The sequence below is a fragment of the Passer domesticus genome, chromosome 2 (assembly GCF_036417665.1).
Source record: "Passer domesticus isolate bPasDom1 chromosome 2, bPasDom1.hap1, whole genome shotgun sequence".
Classification (NCBI taxonomy): Eukaryota; Metazoa; Chordata; class Aves; order Passeriformes; family Passeridae; genus Passer; species Passer domesticus.
The window spans coordinates 64,106,568-64,133,293 of NC_087475.1; the positions used below are offsets into that span (position 1 = coordinate 64,106,568).

The 26,726-nt window shown below is 36.2% G+C and overlaps 1 protein-coding gene and 1 long non-coding RNA gene across 41 annotated transcripts in view; one reads left to right on the forward strand and one right to left on the reverse strand.

Annotated features, from left to right (window-relative positions):
* LOC135294055 (uncharacterized) overlaps positions 1 to 26,726 on the reverse strand; it is an 87,073-nt gene that overhangs the window by 39,218 nt on the left and 21,129 nt on the right. For both annotated transcript variants that reach the window (XR_010356196.1, XR_010356198.1), the window contains exon 2: positions 19,771 to 19,818. This is a non-coding gene — a long non-coding RNA (uncharacterized LOC135294055). The remainder of the gene's footprint in view (positions 1 to 19,770; positions 19,819 to 26,726) is intronic.
* Positions 1 to 26,726, forward strand: part of LOC135294053 (uncharacterized) — an 84,637-nt gene that overhangs the window by 2,884 nt on the left and 55,027 nt on the right. For 28 of the 39 annotated variants that reach the window (XR_010356157.1, XR_010356152.1, XR_010356158.1 and 25 more), the window contains exons 3-8: positions 1,926 to 1,998; positions 4,490 to 4,560; positions 5,059 to 5,241; positions 7,243 to 7,469; positions 7,584 to 7,665; positions 18,375 to 18,611. The gene's annotated coding sequence lies outside the window, so the exon portion shown is untranslated. The other 11 variants (XR_010356175.1, XR_010356186.1, XR_010356187.1 and 8 more) reach the window with 6 other exon arrangements.

Sequence of the window (26,726 nt, forward strand, 5' to 3'; positions counted from 1 at the left end):
AGTTCCCATTACAGCACTACCTGAAAACCTCCTCATAGTACCTGTCCTGCATTACAGGTTCTTCTCCTCAGAGAGTGCCATTAAATTGTCAGAGAATCTCCTCATCCAGTAAGAAGTGACATGACCAGCATTTGTCATATTATCTGCTCTTTTGTTGCCAAGGGAAGGAGCGTGTCCAATTGAATGTTTTCAGTTTATTGTATCTGTCTTTTCTTCCATACACATTATGTTTTTATGTTAGTGAGGTAAGGCTGAAGTAATATGTTTTGTTCTTCAAGCAAGGTGCAGTTAGATTTCTGACGGCCCTTAGTTCTTAGGCAGTTTCATTTATTAGACTTTCACCGGCCCCGAGAAAGTTCTGTCTGTAGAACTTTCAGCTTTTTTTCCCAGTTCTTGCATAGGTCCTCTTATGTCAGAAGAGGGAAACTGTTGCCAATAGGATCCAGTCTAGAGACCTAGAAGGCACTTTTAGGAATCCTGGGTTTGTGCCCTGGAGAATCCTGAGCCCCCAAATTTGTGAATTAAATGTCTAGAGAAAATCAGTGTAAAAAAGGACTTATAATAACCTACATTGCTAACATGACATCCCCCCCAGCTTCCTGTACTTGGAGTTTCCTATATGCAGCAGGCTTTGTGCTTGGGTATACTGGATTGCTTAGATGCAGCTGAGAGGTGGCAAAACCAAAGCAAGGCACTTGTCTGCTGAAATGACACAGAAGCTCATAGCCAGGGATGGTTAGAAAGCTGGAGGCTGTCTTCTGGCTCAGGCATGCATTGCTTTGCAAATTACCTTGCTATGTGTTTCTAAGATTTATTTTACAACTGTGAGGATTAGAGGAATTTGTTGTAATGAAAACTGGCGTTGTGTCATTACTGGGTAACTTTTCAGTTAGATTATTTGGCTTGCCTGGGCTCTTGCACATTATTCTATTTCATCTGGAAAGTTCCTAGGTAAGTTAGACCAATTGAGGGGCACTAAGGCACACCCACATGATTATAATTGCACACCTACATATTGTTTTGGTATTCAGTGTTTGTATTGTATATTGACATATAGCCAGTGAAAATTTGAAATTTTTTCCTACTTATTTTTCTAATTTGAGCCCTGCCTTGCCCCTGATGCTCATCCAGCCTTCTAGATCCTTGTTATAGGTTCATCTGAGCCTCTCTTCAGGCCTCCCCTGTACATTTCATATCACTTGAAGTTTAAAGTTTCAGTTTAATAACCTAGTAACTGTAGTTGGGCATCCTTCTTCATGTGTGTTTTACTTTCTGCTGTAGCCATTCAGTCTCTATTTTACCCTGACAAACACAATATTTGGAATTCATTGCTTTTGCAATTTTAGTCTGCTTGCAATGATAGAGGTTGTAATCTAGAAAGGACTAAAGTGGACAGCGTTTGCTATTGTACAATGAAAACAGAGTTTTGAATTTGCCAGTATAAATCTGGTCTAAGGATGCTTCTATAGACTGTAAGGACTGCAAGAAGGATGTGCTGGCTTAGGACATGCATATACTTTATTAGATTTCCTATGAACTTCCACACGAAAAATAAAACGAGCTTTTTTTCTTTTACCTCCTTACTTTTCAGTAGCAAAACCATTTAGATTTTTTTAAACCACTAAAATACTCAATATAGCATAAAAACTAGTGGTGTAGTCATCAAAAGGTTTGGATTTCTATGTTTTGATAGCATCTTATAGTATTGACTCCTACATATATATAGGCCTGACTCATAATAACAAACTTATCCCTGAGGATTTAATAAAGGAGTTGGTATTAAACTTAGGTCCTATGGTAAAGTTTTGCTTAAATGGTCTAACTTAAACATTTTAATATTTTTGTGGATTTAATGGTTATGAAAAGTTCTGTCTTGGTATCTGTGAAAACTGAAGCCCATTCTTTTATTCATGGATTCATTACAGCAGAACAGTGGCTAAGTGATCTTCTGCACAGCAGCCATGAACTTCAACCTTGAACCGAAGAACTCATCAAATGGTGAGAAAAGAGTGTGGTTGTCATGACTATTAAGTTAGGGATGCTCTATTATTTTTTCCTGTTTAGCACTGATTATTTTATTTTATAGGTATTGAAGTTAGATTTTTGTTGGGTAACTTGTGGGACCATAACCTAATTTTTCCTCCACATCCCATATTTCAGCTGTTAATTTTTCAAGCTTTGCTTTATTCTTTGCTGTCCTTAACTTCAAAAATTGTTAGTGATACACTGAATTCATTAGTTAATTTCTTTATTACTTTCTTTAGCCTTAATCCTGTGCCTAACTCTGTTCACATTAATACTTTTATCAGTAGCACTACTTAGAAAAGTTCAGGATATATGAAGCTGTTTGAAAGACTGAAGTTTAAATTTTACAGATATGAATGCCTGCAACTAAATGAAATGCTACTGGAATGCAGGAGTGGGGGATCTGAAAGTGCTTTTAGCTAGTATTAGTTTGTTTGCTCTTTTGCGTACAATTTGTTTCTTTTAAGACTGAAAGAAGCAAGATCTTAATTTGCTTCTCTAATTTCCCAGTTTCTTGGAAATTTTGAACTCTGAACTTCACAACATTTATAAAATTTTAGTACTGTTCATAATTCTCCTGGGAAGAACAAAACATTATTTTGTTTAGCCATTTTGTGAAAAGGTGACTAAATATAGAGGAACTATTTCTCTTTTTATTTCACTGCCTTGATCAGGTCTTTAATCCTAGTCATACGAATCACTAGGTAATGATTTTTATATGTATGGGTTATTAAGCATAGATCTTAAAACAAGGAGTTTCCTTTCTTTTAGAGATATAAATTAAGGAAGTAATATTGGGAGCAGGGGCTTGCTTGTGTAAGAATATAGTTGTTAAATGTTGTTGACTTCCTGATAATTTAGATAGGTGACAGTTTGAAATAATGGTGCACAGAATGATCCATAGCTGAGGAGATGGATCACAGTGACCAGAAGTTCAAAGAATGCTGAGAGATACCCCAGACCTTTCTGGTATCTCAGCAAATCAATTTTTTTAGCAACTGTATTGTAGAGTGAGGAGTAAAAGGGACAGAACCCTGTTAGTGGCTTATGATTTCCACAGTTTAAACCTCTTGGAATACAGGATATTTACCCTGTCTCAGCTGTTTACCAAACTGGGTTTGGAAGCACAAATATGTTTAAATAGCCAAGAGAGATGCTGAGCCCTTTATGCCAACATCTGAGCTATGCCCTGTGTTAAGAATTTCTTTAGTACTGTTATCAACCACTGAACTTAACCTTTGCAAGGTTCTTTACCATTTCATGTTTTAAAATCAAGGTTTAATACTTAAACCAAAAAGAAGCAGCAGTTTGCAGGCACAGTGCATTGAGATGTAACAGTGGTCATTTATTTTTAATACAGATTCAACAATCTGTTTCTTTGTTCTTTCTCAGCCATTTTTTCTTTAGTTTTCTTTTAGAGAGCTGATTCTTGAATTAATTTTAACTGTCTTCATTCTCTTCATCAGTTAATCTTGCATTAAAAATACTTGCATGAGTGTGGGAGAGAAGAGTCTGAAGCCACATTAGTCCCTTGCATCTTGAATTGACTTTGCCTATCTGTTAACCAATGGCTGGATCCCAACCAGCACCAAAGTGTGAGTCTGGGTGTTATTAGGTGAGGAGCTGAGGCTCAGTTTTGAATGTGTTTTTGATACCACAGACCTAGTGAAAGATAACAATAGGATGTAAATTGATTTCCAAATTTAAGCCCTTCTTTAGTTGCTTAGCTGAGCAGAGTTTAGCTGCTCCAAATGCTTAAAGTTAAATGGTTTTAAGGTTCTTGAGGCATTTTTGAATTGATGTAATTCTTTCACTTCAACAGAAGAAGAGGTAGACCAATGTCAAACTGTTTTGAACGGCTTGTTTTCATTACCCTGCTTAGAATATAACTTTGTTTCTTTTGTTCCATCCCCATTTGACTGAATCACTTTGACTTCCCTGACTCTTCTTATACCTGTTGTGTCCTGCTAACCTTTCCTCTAATGTCCAGTTTTCTATTAACTTTTCCACACTGATTATTCTTTGTCTCTCTTCTTTTTTTACTGGAGTTTTAGAGAGGTCATTATACTTTTTCAATTTCTTTCCTTCCTTCATCCTGGAATCCAGCAACATAAAAACCTCTCTGATTTCAAGTTTGCCTTTTTAGTGAGAAATATACAAATTAAAAACATAGTGCTATATCAATAGAAAGGTAAACAGAGCATTGTGGGCGCTGTTTATAAAAAAGGAACTGGATTTTACATATTACTAAAAACTATTCCCTAATTTTTTATATCAGGATCCAGGCAGTAAGATCAGGATTTTAAGGTGATACTTTAAAAATCACTCTGCTCATTCTAAAAAAAACCAAAAACCAAAAAAACCAACCAACCTAACCAAAAAAACCCACAAAAGTACAAGTATAGACTGATTACACTTGATGTGGCTGTTTTATTGAGCTGTCTATCACTGAACTTTTTTTAAGCCTTAGGAAAGACAGGATGGAGTTGGAAGAGAAGAATGGATCTCCATGACGGGCAGTCAGTTATAGTCATGGTAAGTTAAAAAAAAATACTGTGTTTCTGTTAAATTTTCACCTTTATGAAGCAACCTGCATTCAGGGCCCTGTTCACCTTGCAAAATTAATCCAGCTTTATTGAAAGTCTCTACATTCTCTGGATTCATTTCTGCTATCACTGAGTAACAATTGTGCTCTGTTGTATCTGACTTTGTGGTGTAACTCCTGAATGAAAACAATAAGTGACATAAAAACCATTATTATCACAGTCATTATGCTACAGTTTTTTCATGCCTACGTTCTGAGCAAAACAAGATATATAAGGATTGTGTTATCACCTAATAACTTTCAAATCCACTGCTTAATTTTAGCTGCATTTGATATAGAGGTAGAGGTCACAAAGTCAAGTTTCTGCAATTTGAATGAAATTTAGCAGCTGTGAGTAGAGAAGGGACTCAAATTAGTGCCCCTGGGGTAGAAAAAGCTGTAGCATGGACTCAGAAATTTTCTGTTCTCTTCAACCTGTTGCCTTGCAGGTCAGCATGCTTGGTTGGTCTGCCAGTCTACACATGTAGTTCAGACCTGCCCACAATGTGAGCTGCCTCCTGTTCTCCTAAACATCAGAAGCTGAAATTTAGAGAAATCTGTTTAGAAGGGAATGGGAAAACAGCCAGGCTAGCTTCGGCACAAGAGTGTTGGTGGCACCTGTAAGCATGCAGGTAGGTAACTAGATTTCATTATTTCTGCTAGTCATGAAAAAGCCTTGGTGTTGCCAGGGCCTTCTAGTCTTCCAAACCACTTGTGAATCATTCCATGATATGGTGTTTGCTATACCTGGATTAAAAAAAATGTTTTTCTTGTCCATGTCAGAGAAGGGAACTGTTGAGACAGCTTCAGGATTTAATTTCTTTGGCTGTTTGTATGTTAGATCTGAGCTATTTCTTAGGCTGTCAAAATTGTAAAACTGTGTTTCAGCTCTCTCCAGAAACTGACTGTAATTTAGACTGCAGCTATGTGTCCCTGACCTATCCTACAACCTACTCTTTTGGAACAGTGCAGAAAATATGCATTGTATTCCAATATACTTCCTTTGTGAAGGAAGATGTGGTGCTAGATACAGAGAGAGAAAACAGTATGAGGATCAGGCTTCATCAAGTCACCACACTGCACTGCAACTTGAGAAATGCTAAATATGTAACTGTGTGATTTTGTCACCAAAATCATTCTGAAAGGTCTTTTCTGCTCATTCATCCTAGTAATAAGAAATGGGCAGATTACAATTGCCAGAAGTGCTGTGTCACTCACTGTACAGGCTCAAGTAGGCACACTAACTTGGCATATGTCTGATATTTTTAAATTTTCTGTGTTATATTAGATAGGGGTCAAGATACACTTTAAACAGAATTTAGTGCTGTAGCATATTTAAAAACAATTAAATTTCTCAGAATAACAAGCCTAAGAGTCATGCATATGAAATGTAAAATTTGAAAGAAGTAACATGAGAAGAAACACTTCCAGTTCAGTATCATAAGGTAACCGTCTTGAAATGTCAAATTTTTTGTTTGCCCAGTTGAAAACCATCAACCTGGCAGCAAGGAACAAAAACTTGTGATACTCTTTTCCACTTTCTGCTAATTTTCATGGTGTTTTTTTTTTTCACAAAATCAAAGCCAAGAACAGAACAATTAGTCATTACAAAAAAACCCCCTCGAACACACTGCATTCCATTTTATGAAACTTTTGGGTTGTCAGATTCTCACATCCTTTCATTTGATCCCAGCTTTTTTTGTTTATTTTTTTAAGTATTGTTGTTTCTGCAGAGCTATCTGTATTAAAAGAATGTAGAAATGGTTTTTTGCATGTTTCTAGGATCTATTTGTTCTTAAAACCTTTATCACCGGTAGTCTTGCCTAGTGTCACCAGTTAAATATGTCACCAGTTTAATGTTACTTAATGGAACTATGGCTAACTGGATTTTAAATGCTTATAATATATAAAACTATTGTAATATATAACACTTTCCTTTTAAAGATCAACCTAGATGTATTTTCAATAATGAAGAGTAAGGTGAAAAAATGGATGTTAAGTTTTGTGTGAACAGCAAAGTGGTGCTGTGTTGTTTAACACTATGTTGTGTTCTTCCTCTGTTCTAAATGGTGTTCACAAAGTCTTTAATCTTAGCAAAGTTTATAATAAGGATTTTTTGTTCTAAAAAGCTACCACTTTTTGGTCTAAAAATTACTAATTCTGAACTGCTTTTCATTATGCATTTTTGAAGGCTTCAGTCATGGATGCTACTATATGTAGTCAGATACTTTCACAGTCATGAAGGCCTCAACAAATTCATAGGCCAATGCTGCATCCCTAAAATGGATGTTGTGGGACAGATTTTAAGAAGGTTGAAGCACTAAAAAGTGACTTGCACAATAGACCAAAGAAACTAGGATAATTAATTTTTAGAAAGTGATAATTAAAAAAATTATATTTCAAGTAATATCAGTAAAAGCTTCCATAATGTGCTGTCACTACATGTAAAATTCATAAGCAATTTTAAGCCAACATTCTTTAAAGAAGGAGCTAAAAATTCCTATAAAAATATGCAACTTAAAGATGTATGGAACTCCTTTATTATGTGCTAAATGCTGTAATAAAACAGGCTATCAGTAGGTTTTGCTGCATGTTACTAATTTTATTTTTTTTTAATCTTGGTATTTTTGCAGGTGTGTGGAGGAACAGGTCCTGTTCTCGCTGTTGTTACTCCCACATAGGCAGACTCTGTAATTGATTATGTGTGGGTAGGGCCCTATTGAAATTCAGGAGATTCTGCAGTAGTGCGGGGTTCTTTTTGTGAAAGTTCAGTTGCAAGATCAGGACCCTACTGTGACTCCTTACTGTGCATTCTGTCACTGTCTCATTGATTGTACTGGAACCTGCTTATTGAGATAATGTAAGTCCTGCTTTTCCCCCACTTGTACTTTAGATGTGAATTAATCATAAAACATTTCTAATTAGAAAATTAGTATAATTTACATGCATTCTTTTAATTATGTTTTTTTGGCAGTACCAAATATTATATTCCTCAAAACTTCTTAATGGCTCTGAGGCTTTGTGGATAGTTGGTCACATGATGAGAAAATTCAGCTGTAAGTACATTGAAATGATTGATTGTTTCAATAGTTAGTCTTTACTGATGTTGGCAAACTAATAGTGATAAAAATGTGAATCAAGAGGTTTGACTTATGTCAAATTGCTTCGGTTCTTTTTAGAAAATATACACAATATACCCGTTAAGGATTTTATTATTCTTAGGTAATCCACCATGGGACCCTGAAGTTATTCCCTACTGCAATTAGGTAGGGAGTTCAGAGTTGTTTGTTTTCTTTATTTTCAGAATGGTGTGTCTCTGACTTGCTCTGTGTTTTGACGGATAAACTTTTTGAAATTTATAGATCTATAAAAACTGTTTATACCACTAATATCTGTATAGATATTGCAAACTGATTTACTAACATAATTGTCTTGCTCGGTTGAATACTGAAATGTTAATAAATATACACTTATATTTGTGTCAGTGTACCTTGGTTAAATTAAATTGAGCTGGCATTATGAGTGAATTTGATCATACATGCTGATTAGCTATAGTCTTAGGCAGGAACTACATATTACCCATATCATATGTCAGTGGATTCACCCAAAAATAGCTATGAATATCTGTGCTTGGGTTAAGGAGGAAGTTCTTTTCCTGTAGTTATGGGTACAGTCATTGCTTTGACTCCTGTTTTTATATACAAATGAGCAAAATCTACATGTAGGTGTTTTCCCTGTATAACAAAAGGGACACTGTAAACTCTGTGCCCTTTTTTCTAATGTTGTATTTCCTTTCTGGTATTTAAATTCAAGGATGTTTTCAGCTGTGTCTTAATACAAAAAAAAAAAAAGAACTGGAAATGTTACTGAATTTGTGGATAATTACTATGGGGCTGTAAAGGTCTGGAGGAATTGTGTATAAGGACAATTAGAGATTCTTTCTCATGAAGCAAGGACACAGATAATAATTGATGAGTAAAGGTTAAGAAGCACAGGATTATTTTTATTGCTTGGCACAAGAGCAGCATGAAATGAAAGTGATTTGAAGAAAGAGCAAGACCAAAAGAGAAATCAGACTCAGATCAGAGAAAGCAGACTAGAGAGTCCAGTTAAAAAAAAAAAACCCAACAAACAACAAAAACCCCCAAAACCCTTAATATGGGTTTGAAAAATGTACCTGAGAGGAGAACTAAATGGATAGCTACTGGTGTTTTTCATTGCACTGAATATATGTTCGGTTTCAGTTTAAAATTTTCAGTAAATGCTTTTCTTGAAGTTTTTGGTTTTCTTCTGCTGGAGAGGAGTAGAAGAACTTTGAAGTGTTAAAGAAGACTCAGTGACTACTTGTGAATTACAGGATGAATTGAGGATTCAAGATGACAGTTACAACTAAGAAGAGAAGACAATGGGTTGCTATATAAAATTAGTGCCAAGCAGAAGCCATAATTTCTTGTTCAAACACAAAACTTAATGATTTTGAAATGTATCACCTTCAATGGCGCTCAAACCACAATTTTATTATGTTAATTATGGCATGAGTATTTTCAGAGTTCTTGTTTAAAAACCTGAACACTTAATCTTTTGAGACTTTGCAATATAAAATGAAATTGAGATTTTTCAATATGAAACGAAATCATTATTTCATTTCAGAAACTGAAATGTTTTAGAACACTGAATGTTTCATTTTGCATAAAAAAATCCTGATCAGCGAATTTTGTTTTTAAAATGTTTAGACCTAAGTGTTTGCTGTTTTTACCTTTTAATCCTATTGGCCATATATCTATTTTACTTGCAGTAAGTTGGGTGAAAGAAAGGAAAGCAGAATTTGATTAGGTGATTGCAAAAAAAAACCCCTAAAGACAGCCTTCTAACTGAGCTTGTAGGTCAAAAGTACCTCAGAACAGATCTAATTTCAGAGGAGGAAAGGAAGAAAAGTGACATGCAAGTGAGTGGGGTATGGGGAATCCTCTGCATGTTTCATCTCTGTCTGATTTTTTCCCTCATCACCACTGAGTGGCAGATCACTTGGGTGTGACTGCTTCCCCTTCCTGTGATTGCAACTTCCCAGTACTTTGAGGGAGATAATGTTGGGGCATGGTTCTGTTCTGCCTGCAGCAGTGCTGCTAAAAATGTTCAGAAGAAAAGGAGCTCTGAATTGCCTTCTGCTCTAACCAGCCCTCCAATACTCACTACTGCTTAGCCCTGTTGTTCAGTACCTGATCTGATGGTCTCTTTCATTTAACTCATGCCATGATGCTATAAATGACTGGAACCAGGACCAAAGCAAGAAAACAGATATGAAGAGAAGGAGATGATGTTTTGGAATGTAGGGAGTGGGCATTTGCTGCACAGCTACACTTTGTCAGCTCTTGAGAATACCTCAAGAGTTGAAATACCAAACTACAGCAACAGAGTAAGTTTCCTTCTGTGCACTGAGAAGGAAGAGCAAAGGAATGTGCCTGAACATTCAGCATGTTAATTGTAAGTCTTTGAGATCTCTTCCCCTACTGCTGTTTGCACTCTGCTTGTATCGTGACTGTCCTGAATGTAACATGTCTTTATTTGTATCGAAGGAGGCACTCCTCACATTGTAATGTCAGGAACATTGTTTTTCTTCCACCCTTGAAAGTCAAAACATGGTAGCATAGATAGCTGTAGCAAGTTAGTAATAAATGTGACATGAAAGAATTTTCTCATTTCACAGTATTTGTAGGAAAAACAATGTTTTATGTGTTTCAGATACCTTTTATTTTCCAATCCTAAGCAGATTTAATGCATGAAAATTTTCTTCAGCAATGCCCCCAGTTTCTTATTTGCAGTTACAACTATTACTCTTTTGTTAGTAGGTTTTCTTGTACTTATGTTGATGCCCTCACAAAACTTCTTTGGACCCTTTATGAATGGCACCATCATGCTGTCATTTGTTTTGTCATAAAACCTGCATTTTAGGAATCTTTTTCCGATCCTTAAATGATGATTATTCTTCTCTGTCAGCAGGTTTTTCATGGATCAAGTCTTTATTAGAAAATCTTTTACTTTGCCTTGACAAAATGCAGCCTTGCCTTGCTCATTAGCTATCAAAGTGCTGCTCCACTGTAAATACCATTTTCCAAACCTACTCCTTCGCTATTATCAATTTCCTGCTTCATTTTAAAACAATAAAGATAAGCTATCTGTCTTTATTTTCAAGGCTCATCAGGACTACTTCTACCTGATACTTCTTCTTCAGTTTCAAGAGGTTGACTATGGTTTTGATCAATGTATGATGCCAGCTTCCATCATTTGGTCATTAAATTTTCAGACCACACTGAATATTTTCTCCTCAGCTGCCTCTCATGTATTGGTTGACTTGTTCATAAACGGAAGTGTTCACTATCTTCCCTCTAATTTTTTCTTGAAAGTTTTATGTACTGTGAAACTTTAAGCAATCCAACTAGACAACAGTTATGCTGCAGGTATATTAATGCCAATGCCTATCACAGTAGTACTGTGTCATTGCATTTGGACTCTGCCGTAATCCCTCTGTTGTCTCTTTATGTAGAATTTAAGCATATCTATATTTTGTTGTGTATTTATTCACAGCCCAGTGTAATACAAAGTGGTCCATGGTGAGGCCTTCCAAGATTTATGGTAGTACAGATAAATAATAATGAATACACACTGGCTGTTGCAGCATAGCTGTTGAGTCTGTTGTGCCTAATGCAGAAAGAAGCTGCTCCAACCATCGGCCTCACAAATGGAAAATAAGTGAGTTGCACCCAATAGAAAAATGCTAGCCCCAGAGGCCTTCTCAGCTGTCAAACTCAAGCCTGTAGCTATTTGCATTGTGTCCTGAAAGAATTCCTCTCCTCTCCTCTCCTCTCCTCTCCTCTCCTCTCCTCTCCTCTCCTCTCCTCTCCTCTCCTCTCCTCTCCTCTCCTCTCCTCTCCTCTCCTCTCCTCTCCTCTCCTCTCCTCTCCTCTCCTCTCCTCTCCTCTCCTCTCCTCTCCTCTCCTCTCCTCTCCTCTCCTCTCCTCTCCTCAAACAGATTCTCCCTTCTCATATGAGGAAGTAAATGCAAATATCACAAATGCCTGCAGTGTGTGCAGGTCTTATACATTTGTAGCAAACCTCATGTGTTTAATTCCTGACACAGCATCTCTTGGTACAGAAATCTTGAATAACTATAATTGTGCCATTCATCACTCTTTTTTTTCAAATGCTGTTTGATCTCTGTTGGGAAGGAACCTACACTGGTTTTTATTTGGTATCTTGGCACATCCCTATCTCATAATGCTCTGCTTCCATTGTGCTTCAAAAGTAGTGAGTCTTCAGAAACGTGGTAAGGATTAATTCAATTGGGAATTCCCCAGGTATGTCACCCTCTTTCTGTAGGTGGGTCTGCATGTAACCCTTTCTTTTAAAGGCACACTGAAATGTCAGTGTTTAGATTGTACAGAGCTGATGGAATGTTGAGTGCCTGGCTGATTGCAGAGATGGTAGTTTGGACTGTGCAGACAAATGGTGCAGTAGATACCAAAGAAAATATAGTCTAATAGTCTAATTTTATCAGAATAAACCACAAAATGTAGTTCTGTATGGTTCTGTGGCTGAGTAGGAGAACTTTAGTAAGAGCTGTGGGCTAGTTGATGAGATGGAGGTGAAACTGCTCTGAAATACTGTGGGAGGCTGGGGAGTCTGTACAACCCAAAAGCTTGATCATAGCAACAGTTCTTGGTTATATATGTGTAAACTGGATAAACTTAATGTTAGGCCTCATTAGGCTATCATGCACAGGCTATGTATTTAGATATCACTGAGCAGTAATTATTAAGCAAACAAGATAGGGAATCCAGAGCCCTTGACTTAGTCCAGATCAACATGCAGCAAATGACTGAGGAAGAACCATTCACTAGTGAGATATCATACTCAAGTTTGTTGTACTTGTAGGAGAAAAAAAATATTAAAATAAAACTTTTAAAAACCCAGTATTGTTTAAAAAAAGAATTGTATACTAATGAAGACACACTTTAAATAAATATTAAAAATACATGGGGGCTTTGTTTTCTGGTTCTAACCTGATTAAATAAGACTTTTCCAACACAATTCAGCAGTAAAAGAAGCTAGTAGAAATAAATAGTGTTTTTTTAAAAAGCAAAATCCAAGCAAGGAAAGCTGAAAAGAGCACAATTCTGGCAAGTGTAGACCTAGTATGAGGCAGAACAAAAAGATTTTGAAATGCAATGGCCTAAAATTCTAAAAGCCAAACCCCATCTTTTTCCAGTGTAAATTCTGCTAGGCGAGAGGTGGTGTTAATAGATAGTTGTGGTTAAGGAGAAAGACAAAGCCATTACAGAAAGAATTTGAACTCATTTGCGCTGGCAAGGTTTATGACAGGATGATTAGGGACATCCCCAAATAGCAGTTGTTTCTATAGGGAGTAGTTCAGATTTGATATCTCAATACAAGTTTTTTAAACAAATTGATTGAATACACATGAATAAATTGCCATGCTGTTCATTCAGTAGTCCTAGAAAAATTCAGAAATTAAATTGGTGAGCAAACCATGAACTGTCTTGTGTAATTTGGTACTTAAATTAGCCTTGATAACAGAGGAATGAAAAGTAGCAAATGTGACCCTAGTTTTGAAAAGGGTTTTAGGGATAGTCATGGACTAATGGACTAAATATTCAGGCCACCATGACAGACAAAATGCCAGTGATTGTGATAAAGTGTACTGTTCATAGGAACATGGATAGGTGTAATAGCAACCATCATGCCTTTTGTACAAGTAGTTTTGTCTTAGAGTTTTTCTAGTTATTTGAAAGAGTCATTTCCAGATGCACAGGAAAAGTGACTTAAAAGTTTTGTAACTGAAGACTGTTAACAAAATGAAGTAGGGAGTTACTTAAAATTCTTTGTAGATTAGTAAAGAGTTAGAAGATAAGGAACAGTATAGAGACTAAAGGGAAGTTTTAACACTACTCCCTCATGGAGGTTTGTACTGGCGCCTTTGCTGGTCCACCTGTTCCTAAACAGCCTGGAAAAGTGCAATTGTAAATATTGCAGATGATAAAAGGAAAATATTCACGGTTGGAGGCAGACCTAATGTTGACCCTGAAGAGCTGCAGAAGGATCTCACAGCAGGACCTGTGCTGATCCAGGAGCAGTGGCTGTCACAGTGGGCAGCTATCGCTGACCCCACTGTTCAGCTGAATCCATCATCAGAGAGAGGCAGTGGCTGTTGGATTACAGCAGCCATAAACTGTGAGCTCAGCAGGCTGTGACCAGTCCTGCCACTCAGGAAGGCAGGGACATGTAGCCGTTCTTTTTAACAGCAGGGGCTGCAAAATGAAGAGAAAATTCTTTTTCCCTGTTTTTCCAGAGTTTCATAACCCCAACGAGCTTAAAGTATGTGTTTTGAACTTGGAGTTCCTGCCTGCTACAAGGTTGAAATATTATTGTTAAAGTGATAGGTAATGTCTTGCTGCTGCTCTGAGAAGCCAGGGCTCTCAAGCCACTTTACTGGTGTTTGCATGGATTTTTAGCAGCTTCTTTTAATTTCTTAAAATCATTCTGGATCTGTAAATAAGTTTGTTTCCTCATTGATTGATGATAAATTTTTAAACATTAATCAAGTGTATACTGTTCCCATTTACTTAAATCTGTAGATTTTTTTTTATTGTTCCTTCTTCTAGCAGCAGCAATATTATGGATGTGCAGATCAGTTTTACTTCTACTGTTCACAAACCTGTGGGCAATGGCAAATGCCGCTTGGCTGCTACTTCAGAAGCTAAAAGCAGGCCCTAAAATGAATCCCAGGGGAAATCAGATAAAGAAGCAGAAATATTTCATGCAGCAACCAGAAGGTCTGGAGGGAGGGATGGAGTAGAAGATATCATTGTACCTTTGCAACAGCTGGAATGGTTTCCAAGCTGTTGTCTGCAAATCCCTAGTGGACTCCAAGGCTATGGTGAATTGAACATCTGTTTGGCTAAACCATAACTGTGCTTTAAATAGTGTTTCCAATTAAAAGTTTGATCAGATGGCTGTGTGATGGCTTTTGAAAATTGCTGAGGGTTGATAGTGATCTGTTGCTCAAAACAAAGTGAGAACTGATGCTCTGGAGTGTATGAAAAAGTAGAGAGCACTCCCTACCTTCTCAATTTTAGGTACGTTGCGTTCTCTTCACAAGAAGCAACAGCAAGAGGTGCCCAGAAAGGAGCCAGGAAAAGTAGTCTGGCAGGATTAGTCCTTCTGTCCCCATCACACCTTCCCCAGTAGCAGAAGTATGGGGTTCTGAATCATTGTATTGTCCTTGAGTATCCCTGAAATTCTTCACTAGTCCTACTTTTCATATATATTCCAAACAGTAGATTTCATTTTCTGGTAAGTAAGTATGATTTTTCAAGTCTCGGGTCCTCATCTGACAAAAAATAAACTTGTCACCTCCTCTAGACTACAATATATATCCTTCTTTGAATTAAAGCCTAATTTCTCATTGCCAGAAAAACAGATTTTAGAATTTTCCATTCTGTCATTATTAATGGGCATAAACTTTCCTTACAATTATTAGCATGTCTTATTACCCATTTGTTACTTTTTCAAAATATCAGTTGTATTTGACCAACTTCTTTTATTTCCCTGAAGGATAATTTTACGTTGTAAAAAGCTTCTTTGTCCTCATATCATGTCTCTTATTACTTTTTTCTTACTATTGAAAATTTTCCAGCATCATAAAATATTTATATTATCAGTGCTTTTAGTTGTCCTTGACAGAGTTTACTTCCCATTGTCCTGAGTACCATACAAGCACATCCATAAGTAATTTGCAGAGATGTTAGCTTTTCCAACCTTCTGTGCATAATTTTATTAGGAATTGTGGTAATGTCAAGTTTGAGGTACACTAAACTATAAGCTGTAGTATAAATATGTTTGTCTTAAAAAAAGATCTTAAATAATTTGTCTGATCTAAAATAACTGTAATGTATGAAATTTAAACAAAATACTAGAAACAAATACTGACAATAGTTTTTGTAAAAGGATAAAGTAAGTTGACAGGTGCTCTGTTTAACCTTTTTATTTTCTATTTTTCTTACTCATGTATTTTGATACAAATGTGGAAATAAGGGGAGCTGTGCTTGTTTTTATGTTATCTTGCTAAATACCTATTGCTAGCTTACATGATTCTGCTGTTGTCTTTGGCCAGGCTTGAGCTACAAGCTGAGTATGAGATTGAGGGGAATCTTGCCTTGTATCAGAAAGCAGCTTGTAAGGAAGGAGAGACTTCTGCTATACTGTGGGAAAAGATGGTTTACTGAGTTTACCTGTGTGCAACAGGACAGAGGGATTTATGAGTCCAGGCAAGGCATATGGGTATAGAAGCAGTGATGAGGATAAATGCATAAAATGAAGAATTTGGAATAAGTATCAGAGAAGGGGTTTCAATAAGAGTTGGAAAGATCACAGTTCGATAAATACACTGGGGTCAGTTGAAAATCACTTTACTAGAGAACATGGCTACCAGCTCTCTGTCTGACTCGAGCTCATGCCACACTTATCCTAGCTACACTCTTAACTGTCTTCTGGAACCTCAGCTTCTTCTCCAGCTTCAACACATGACCCTTTTAAGTGGAAAAACCTACTTTCCTCCTTACTCCAGGAACAATTGCACACAGAGGTACAAAATGGTCCTATAAATCTTTTACATCTAAAGCTTGTCTTCTGTCCCACTATACTTTTTTCAGCCTCCTGTCTGTGGAGTTCTGCACTGCAGATGCAGATGGACAAAGGAATCACAGAATAGAATTATTTAGATTGGAAAAGGCCTTTAAGATTGCCAAGTTAACTATAAAGCTAATAGTAAAAGTCCACCACGAAACTGTGTCCCTAAATGCTGTATCCACATGTCTTTTAAATGCCCTGGACAGCCTCTTCTAGTGCTTAACAACCCTCTCAGTGAAGAAATGTTTCCTAATATCCAATCTAAACCTTGTCTGGAACAACCTGAGGTCATTTCCTCTTATTCTGTCATTGGTTACTACCTGGGAGAAGAGACCAGTCCCCACCTGGCTCCACCCTCCTTTCAGGCAGTTGTAGAGAGTGATAATGTCTCCCCTGAGCCTCCTTTTCTCCAGACTGAACAACCTCAGCTCCCTCAGCTGCTTCTCATAGGACTGGAGATCCAGACCCTTCCCCAGCTCCTTGCCCTTCGCTGATGCTCCGGCACGTCCATGTCCTTGCTGTAGTGAGGAGCCCCAGACTGAGCACAGTACTGCCAGCATGGCCTCACCAGTGAATGCAAAATGATTCAAAGGAGATGCTGTGGGAAGCTGGCTGCACAATGGTAATGCTTCTTGTGGAAGCCCAGGGCACCAGGAATATTTCTCTGTCTGCTCTGAGGTGCCCTGACCCCCAAGGGAGCATTGACTTTGACCCTCATTCATGGAGAAAGTTTCCTAGACTTCAAGATAGACTAGAATCCACTGAAGTGTGAAATAGGTTATAGAGAGTAGTGTAGGTGTATCACTTGGTGAGAAATTTAGGTTTTGGGATTTTTAGTGTGTTGTGGATGGAAGCAAGATGGAGGGCACAGGGTGTTGTCCTGGGTTTCTTCTTCATGGGTTTGGGTGGCATTTTGTAATTGGGCAGAAAAGTCCGGATTGTGGGCTTTTTGGAATCAGTTATTGGTTAAAAGGGAAAATAATCCAGGTGTCAGTTCTTAATGGGATAGTTTAGTCTTAAAAGACCTTGTAACAAGAGATTGTTAGCCATTTTGTGCCTTCTAATGAAAAGCTGCCAAATTCACAGTAGTGAGACTGTTTTAGTGATAAGAAATAATAAACACTTGAGTCCGAATATGAACTGCTGTCTCAAGTGCCTTCAGTCCAGACCCAGAGAAACCAGCAACTGGTACACCCACAGCTTCTCCTTTACAATGTACAGTTGGCATCTTCTCCAAGTGGGACATGTCCCATCATTTGAAATCTGCTGATTCCTTTTTCCCCTTCTTATATAACTCGTAAGAACATGATGGAGTTTTTCCACATGATGAGTTATGACTTTTAGATAGTGTTTGTCTTAATAAACAGTGGGGAAAAAGTCTTGAATTTCTAAAGCCTGGTCTCTTTGATTTGCATTTTTCTGTGATCTATGATCTTCCTAACAATAAATTAATCCAGTGGATTATTACACCTACTGGTGTTAAAATGAAGCTTATGGACAGTGGGATTGCTTTTCAGAATTATTATTTTGCAAATCCATAAAAAGCTGTTCATGAAGACTAAAGAGTCTGCAGAAAGACTGAAAGCAATGTAATAGGACATCCCCTTAAATGAAAAGGTTTTTTTAAAATGCAGTGGGGTTTTTTTGGCACTGGTCTTTTCATAAGTCTTCAGCTTTTATTTAACAGTTTTCCTTCTCAATATTGATTATGATTGCATACTTATGTCTATGACTAAACTTAGCTAACAAGATACATGATTTCTGCTCAAGTTTGGAACTCAGTAATTAATAATCCTGTCAGCACATGACTATACAAATAGATTATGTACCAAGGTCACCAAACCAATAGTAAAAAAAAGCACTTTTGGGGTGGGAGATGCTGGTTGGTTTGTTTTTTTTTTTCTAAGAGGGTACATTATTTTAAAAGGAAACTATTTTTGTGTTTCTCGCTTGATTAGATTTCTATACTGGATATAGATATTATTCTTTTAGTTAGTCAACATTGGTCCCTAAAAATTTGCTTTACTTTTACTGTTTGTCGTATGTCATTTTATCTTTAAAGACTGCTGGAGTTCATGATTCCTGAGAAGTAACACCTTGAAGTTCTGGCACTGTCTTCTACAAACTAACTTACCCTGAGCTGGCTTCCTGTTACTGTGTCAATGAAACATCAAATGTTGATACTATGTGTGAAACAACATTTGATATTATGGCTGTTAAGCTACTTGAAAAAAATACTATACAGATGGATTTTGTGTTTACAAGACCTGGCATTTAAAAGTCTGTGTCATGGATGCAGGTAATAAAAGTTGTTTATTAATTGTTACAGGATAGAAAATACTTATATTTGTGTACAAGATGGCAGTCTTAGCTGTTGATATTTTTATCTCCTAAATATCTAATAGTAAGGTGGTTATAAATATTTAAAAATATGAATAATTTCATTTATTGAAGCATTGTGTGCATCATTTAGAATGGCACTAAAAGAGAGGAGTGGACATGCCCTTCTCATATCAGCTAAACATGAAAAGAAGGTAGCAGAGATAATGGTATCATTCAAATTTCTAGAAATCATTGTTTTGCTGTATGAGCATAGCTCTTTACAGAATGATAATCTCATCCTAAGGTTACAGTTGTCTAAACAGATTCATTGCTGAACTTTATTGTAGTGTTTTTATATCTTTGCTGGAAGTAAGAGAACACAAACACTTGAATTTAAGTTATTGATCTTCATCCATGCTACAACTTTCAGAACTTGGTATTTAACTCCAGGGTTGGATCCATAGCTCTTTTAAATTCTGGAATTCCAGAAACTGTGCAGGTGAGTAGGAAAAAGCAAAGGAAGAAACTGAAATGGGGAGAAGGAAATTATTCTCCTTTACAGAAGGAAAGAATAAAAAAAACTTAATGAGCATAGAAGAAATAGTATGAAAGGGAGGAATCAGGTGAGTATTTCCAGCAATATTTTTTATATAGTGCTCAGATATGTTATGCTTCATGCTTACAAGGAAAACAGAGTGAGACTTCAGCTTTCTAACTGCTGTTCTGAGCTGTACTTTACTCCCTGTGCATTTTTATTTTAGCACAGTCACTTGTATGGAGTGCTTTAAATTGACTTTCAGGGCCAACCTGAATCACAAAATTCATTATCCTGCTGAAATGATGACTACTCCAATGTTTGTCTTCCCAAATTAGTCTTAAGAACCCACTAGTAGATATGAAAATATCAAAACCATTTTTAAAATATACATTTCTGTTACTTCTAGTCACGAGCATTTGGGAAAAGGCACAAGCAGGCACGCAGTAATAGTAAAGAGTGTCAGAATTTCTGTGTAAAACCTACTTGTAATAGTACTGAAATTGCAAATAAAACCTGCTAATTAGCTGTTACTCATCAGGATTAGGCAAAGTCAATCAATTCATAACCAAATGTAGCTGTAGAACAATGGATTACTTACATTGGCACTCATTACAGGTTAGACATCAGTGTAGATTTCATCCATAAGCTGTAATAAAATAAAACAAATTAGGAAATTGCAAAAAAGTTTCATTCAGTAATTTATTCATAGATGTGCTTAGTTTCTGCATGATTCCCATAAGTATATATAGTATTATAGCAAGAGGATATGTTTAGGGAAATCCTATACTTTTTAAACAAAGCAATTAACAAATACTCATATGGTGACTATAACTGGTCTTCATGAATTACCATGCAAAAACCCATTTAGCTACAGAGATAAGGATCTCCCATTTCATACATTCACTCAGTGGTACATAAAAACATTTTAACTGTTCACCTGAGCAATACTTCAGTGTAACTGAGCCCTGAGCTGATGTATGGCAGAATGACATCCCCTCTAAAAGGGCACAGAGAGTGAAAATGGGTGGGGCAGGGAGAGGTCTTATGGTGCCAGTTCACAATTAATTTTGGAATAGTAACATCTACTTTTTGGAATGTAGTGTATTAATTTCTGCTGATAGAGATAGATCAGCATAAGAACTATGCTATAAATTGCTGTGTGATAAGGTTCCCATTCCTATGCCATGTCTGTCACTGGGCAGCAGTTTTTAAGGGCACCCAGTAAAGATATGAATACAGAAAAGCATAAGTGTACTTTTCATTCTAAAAAGAAAATTAAATTAAATTCAGATAAAAATTTTTAGAAGTTCTGAATAAGAGACTTTTTCGTCTATTTCATGGTTAAGCCCTTGCTGTTATGTTGTTTTGCGTTGATGTTACATTATTTAATGCTGGGTGATTAGGATTAGGTTTAGGTCATGTAAAATGTTTAGTGCAAAATCCCAATTCAAGTATATATAGGTTTTAAAGATGTCTTTTTAATTACATTGTAACTGGCAGCTCTGTGTTGTCCTCATGTAATAGGCAATATCAAGATGACTGTATTCTGAGATAGTTATTAGTGGAAGACCACTCCAGTCCCAGGACTATGTCTCTCAGACTTTCCATATTGACAAGGAAGTGCCAATGGTGAGCTGTCCCTTTGGTGTCTTCCAGCCCCCAGATCACTGCCCAGGAGGAAAGCTCACTTTTCCATCCCCTTCTCTGATTATTTATGCTTTGGTACTACTGTTCTGTAAGCACACAGTCTTGGCTTTGCATCTGGGCTAGCAAGCTGGTGAAGGTGATATGAAGAGGTTGTTTCCACAGACCAGTTTCACACTGAAGTTTCCTACACAGACTGGGCTGTATTCCAACTTTAAAACCAGCCCTTCACCCATGGCTTTTTTATTTAATTATAGTTAGTTTAAAATAACCATTATAAGACATCTCCATGACCATGACATTGGATTTCAGCATTTTTTCACAGCAGTATTTACTGTATTTAGTATCAAATTACTGAAATATCAGCTGTACTATTTTAAGTATCAGTTAAATGTGATATTTAATTAATTGTGTCTTAAATTTTGGAATAGAGGATCCCAGTGATATTAAGCTTAAATTTTTATTTACAGCACATAAACTTAAAGCCTGGTAGTATATAATTAGTTCTATCAGAAAAGCAAACTTCCTTTTATTTGGGTCAGACTTCATTTTTGTGTTCAGTGTAGTTCACATAAGTACTGTTTGGTAGGAAAAAGTATTTTGCAGCACAAACCTATTACATGTTCTGTGCAGATGAAAATCATTAGTAAATTTTCTTTGTTCAGATTAGAGGAAGTTGAAAATATGCTGAATCACATATTATTTTAATCCAGATGTCATTATCTATAAATATTCTTCTTGAAGATAAAGTGCTAGCTTTATAAATACCTAGTGAACTTCACAAAATTAATTACATTTCAAATATGTGATTCAGAGTCTAAGATTCAGATCTTTGGATGGGATGAATCGCCCTCTGGAGGTGCCCATTTTAGTTTACTGACTTCTCAAGAATCCTGCTTTGAACTGACTAGTTCAAATTAAAAGTTAAGTGACTGGCCTGTCACATTCATTGAGAAATAACTGAGCATGTCATTCCACAGTAGATCTTGTCATTAGACCACTCTGAGAATGGCTGCCTTATTCCTCACCTTTTCTGTCAGTGTTCTTGTACTGTTTCTAATATGAATAAACATGATTGTTGCTGTTGCCATTTCCTGTGTATTGTTTTTTCCTGTCCTTCTCAATCTTATCTTATCTTATCTTTCCCTGTTTTTTTTTTTTCTTGTTTTTTTTTCTGACTCTTTACAGCTGCCATCCTTTCTGAAGCTTTTCACTTGCTACCTCTCTGACAATCCTACTTTTCCATGTTGAAAGTATTGTCCTAACTTGTGATGTGGAAGATTGCTGGCCCTTCCTTTGATGCTGATACCAGTATTTTCTTGACTGATAGTATTGTAATGAAGACATAGAAAAAGAAGACTATGGCACTCACAAATTTTTTATGGTTTGAGTAGTCAAAAAGTATTGTTGTTCTGCCTTCTTATAAAATGTGTTGGTTTCCCAATGTAATTGTAACTTAAAGATGTTTGTAGAAATGTAAAATTAAATGTGAAGAGTATAAAATCCATATTAAAGACACAAAAATTTAATAAAATACAGCATTAGTCTTTATTTTAACAACTGAGTCCTACATGGCTCACTTGCAAAATGTGGGGTAGACATAAAATTGCGTACTGCTAAAGTCTGACTTACTAAAAGGTGAAATTTCTCTTTCTGTTCAGTAATTATTAAAGGTCAACTTATTTTCTTTCTCCTTCTGGTAATATTTTCTTGTTCTACCTGTTAAAGATCTCTCCTTCTCTTGAGTTCTGTCTTCTCTCTTTTTTTTTTTCCTTTTGTTAACCTAAGTTTGTGGTTCCTTTCTACCTGGTCTCTCCTAACTCTTTTGGTCCAATACTGATCCCTTTTTTCTCATATGTTTGCATTCATTTGCCTACAATATTACCTTGAGCATGATCATATATACCCAAGAATATATTTACTTCTAAATTCTGGATGGATCTGCTATTTTAGGACTTCCAGTAAAGCAGAGAAGAAACTTAACAATTCATAACAGCGTTTTAGGGGTTTTTATGATACATATGCCTTCAGAGGATCAAAGTACCTTTCTTCCTACATCAATGGAATAGTAACTATAGACAGAGATAAACATTCCTGTAAAAATAAAGACTTATGGTACTTGTTCATTATAGGAATGCTAACTTAAAAAGAGCATGAATGAAACCATGCTGTGTTCATAAATGGTATGGCAAACGTTTTCAGTTTTGTTTGCATATAAATAAAAATGCTATTGGAAAGAGTGCTTTGTACTGATAGCAATATAAAGAGATAGAATTTTTTGAAAAAGACAACCAAAAGGTATACAAGGGATAAAATCAGGAGAATTTTTGAAAACCATGCTCTACTGCAGCAGAAATACTGACTAATAGGTAATGTTTTTTATGGGATAGATACCTACATATTTTATTAGGTATACAAAATGTTCTTTAGATAATCTAAATTATTTGGATTGCAGTAAAATGAGTGTCATGATAAAGCATAAACAGTGATGTTCAGAACTTTTGCTTTATATGTGTAAAATATTATTCTGTAGCCTCTTCTGATACCTACAATAATAGGTAAAAATAATGGCGCTAATAATAGCAATATACTAGAAAATTATTGGAGGTGTGAGTGAGAGTCATTTATGGTGCCCAGAAGTTTTTAACTACTGTAGTTCCCTGCAGGACATTGCATAATTTGGAGGCCATTAACAAAACACCTTTGCCAGATATGTGTACTGAGCATGAGGAGGACATTACAGACAGTGATTAGAAAGCAGAGGAAATTCGGAATCTCTAAAATACTTACACCAATGAGGAGGTAGTGTTGAACAGTAGAAGCAGTAAGTTTTTGCTAAAATTAAGTTGCATTGACTGCAACTAAGTTTATAAAGAAAAACTATATGAAAATTATCCATAGAAAGCCAATGAATATTAAAACCCATATAAAACCTGATGGGGCTTTCTGCAGTATAACCTCAAACGATGCACATGGACAGCACACATTTAAATCACTACTGGTTGCTGAAGATTTGTCCTTTCTATTAACAGTATAAGGCAATACAGATCCTGAAACAATCTGTGACTTAATATTCATATTCATTTTACAGCAGAGTTGCTATGGACTGAGGCCTTGCTCATCATGAAAAATAATACAATTTTAACAATGGCATATTATTGTTAGAAGGAAGTACATCAAACTGACTTAGCACAGTTTTAGAAAACTAGTTTTGAGAGTACTGTATTGGTGTAGCTTAAGTCACAAAACTATTGCTTTTTTGCTAAAACTACTAATCTAAAATTCAGACTTGCAGTTTGATTATAAGGTTATTTTTACACTCAATTTTGTGTATTTTTGATTTGCGATTTTTAAATGATAAAATCTCAGTTTAAAAAATCAGTCTTTATTTTAAATCTATTAGGAACAGTAATGAAAGAATAGCCAAAACAGTAAAGATATTTCAGCAAATGAGTAAGTGTAACCATAGGGAAACATTTGCCAGAGGAGAATAAATTTGAGTGAATTGCTACATTAAGATGTGAAAACATAATCTATAAATTCCTGCAGGAAATAATAATGAAAAAATAGGTCTTTCTGTTAATAAATACAGGTTAGGTACAGGTGGTCTTGAGAGATGCAATACCATTACAAATTCCAAGAATTGTTCTTTGATTGCATTAGAAACGGGCCTGGCTAAGACATAAATAGAGTATAACTATCTGCAGCTATATAAGGAATATAAGGTGAGGGAAGTGTAATTTATAAAACAATCACCCTGCTTGCAGATTCTGCAGATCACATGGCTGGCAGACACAGAAATAATTTCACAAATGAAAATGGAAGAAGCAAAATCCATGAAATTGTATTGAAGGTTTGATTTGTTTGACTTTCTCTAGGCCTATGAGGGTCTCCATAATTATCATATATATATATATATATACACACAAATGTATTGTGTTCATGGTATACGTGCATATATTGCTATATATATGGAAATGTATGAAAAGCTGTAAAAGAGGAATTTCAGTTATGTGCAAGAGGTGCTTCAAAATAGGTTACAGGATTGTTGTATGGTACTTAAAACAACGGGAAGAAGTAAAGAGAGTTAATTCAGTACTGGATCTGATAGTGATCAGGAAAAAAGCAGATACTAACATTAGATACTAACTAGATCTAACATTAAGACCTTATGACTGTACAATACTTCTGGTTTAATAAAAAGACCAGAAAAAATGTAAACATACTGTGAAAATCACTGGCAGAAAGACTGACAGAATGATTTAGAAGAGCAAAAAGCTGGTTCAGAGTAACATTGCAATAAAATAAAAGAGATTCCACTGTAAAAAAAATGTTTAGTGAAGTATAAAGTTGGAGAAAAGGAAATGGAACTGGAAAGGAGAACTTTAAACTTGCCATAATGCAAAGAAAGAACAGAAAGAGCGCTCAGACCATGTGATGCTATCTAAGAAAGCCTAATTATCCACTTAATTAGTATAATTTTGCTAATATATTCTGAAAGTATGTGAAAATCTTAATACAAGAAAGCAGATTTTTTTCAAGTTTCTTGAGCAGTTAATTTTTTTTCCCCATAGAATAATACTGAATAAAAGGAAATCTTAAGACCACTGTCTATGAATTGGATAATTTATTTGAAAAGACAGTTGAAGAAACAGTGAACAATAATGGTAGTTGAGAATATAGAAAAGTGTCTGAAAATATGAAGAGTTCCAGATTCTGTAGCTTTGTTCTGCTCACTGGAGGTAGCCAAGATCCATTCCTACTCACAGGCTGAGAATTTGCCAGCTCTGGGGAAGTCACAGTCAGCCTAACGCTGGTCTGTCCTTCACCCATGCCAGCAGCTCAGTCCTCTGTGCAGGTTTGGGACTGGCATCATATGAAGCTATCTCTCTACAAGTTTTTGGCTGCATTTAATTTCTTAGGTCACATAGAAAAGAAAATGCACCACAGCCCAGTCAAGAGCCAGTAACAAACTGGCTAACCCACCTGCTCTCCTGAGCCAGGGTAGCCTCATTTGTACTGCCTGTTACAAGAATCCTTAACCCATGCTGTTCCTCAAATCCTGCAGTATTTTACCTGAGTGCTTGTGGGACTCGGCCAAAAGCACACCAAAGAGCAGGCTAACAGTTAAAGGGTGTGGATTATCACATGGTAGAGCTCAAGTATGTGCCTGAGCCCTCTTCAGCTCAGTAACACAGATGTAACCTTAGGATCTACATCCAGTTGGCAGTAACTACAACTGTACTAGCCTGCTCTAAACCAAAAACGTAATGGCATGAAAAGCAGTAGCCTTACAGACTACTATTTCTTGAGCAGAAATGTCAATTAATGTATTACATTTGGATATAATATGTGACAATTAAAAGGGAAGGAACCCTAGAAAATCTGAAAAATTGTCACCTTAAGAAAGTCAGATGACAATAGAAGGAAAAACAGTACTTCTCTGATGTGAAAGTATTTTAACAAGGAAACTTGAAAGCCAGTTAGATGACTGAATATTCTTTTCAAGATAAGCAAGGTTACAATAGAGAGCATAGGACCATTTGGGTAAATAGATGTCATTCACTATTAAAATGCGTTTTGGGTCCCATCTACCTTGTAGGATAAAAGCCCGAAATATGCTTGTGGTATTTTATTCTGAGACTTTTGAGAAGGAGCTGATGCTGAAGTGGGCATGCTTCAATATAAAATAGTCACCTCATCATGCAGAAGATGGGATAAGGACGCTGCTGAATACAGTTTAAAAAAAAAAAAAAAACATATGCAGTAATGTCTTGGAATGAGCACAATCTCTGTATTACTTGGACAGGTGTTCAGCATGTGATATAATTACCAATAGGTTCCAGGTCACCTTTTGACCTGTGAGGTCACCAGTTATTTCCATAGTAATTTCTAATTTTACAGGTTGTA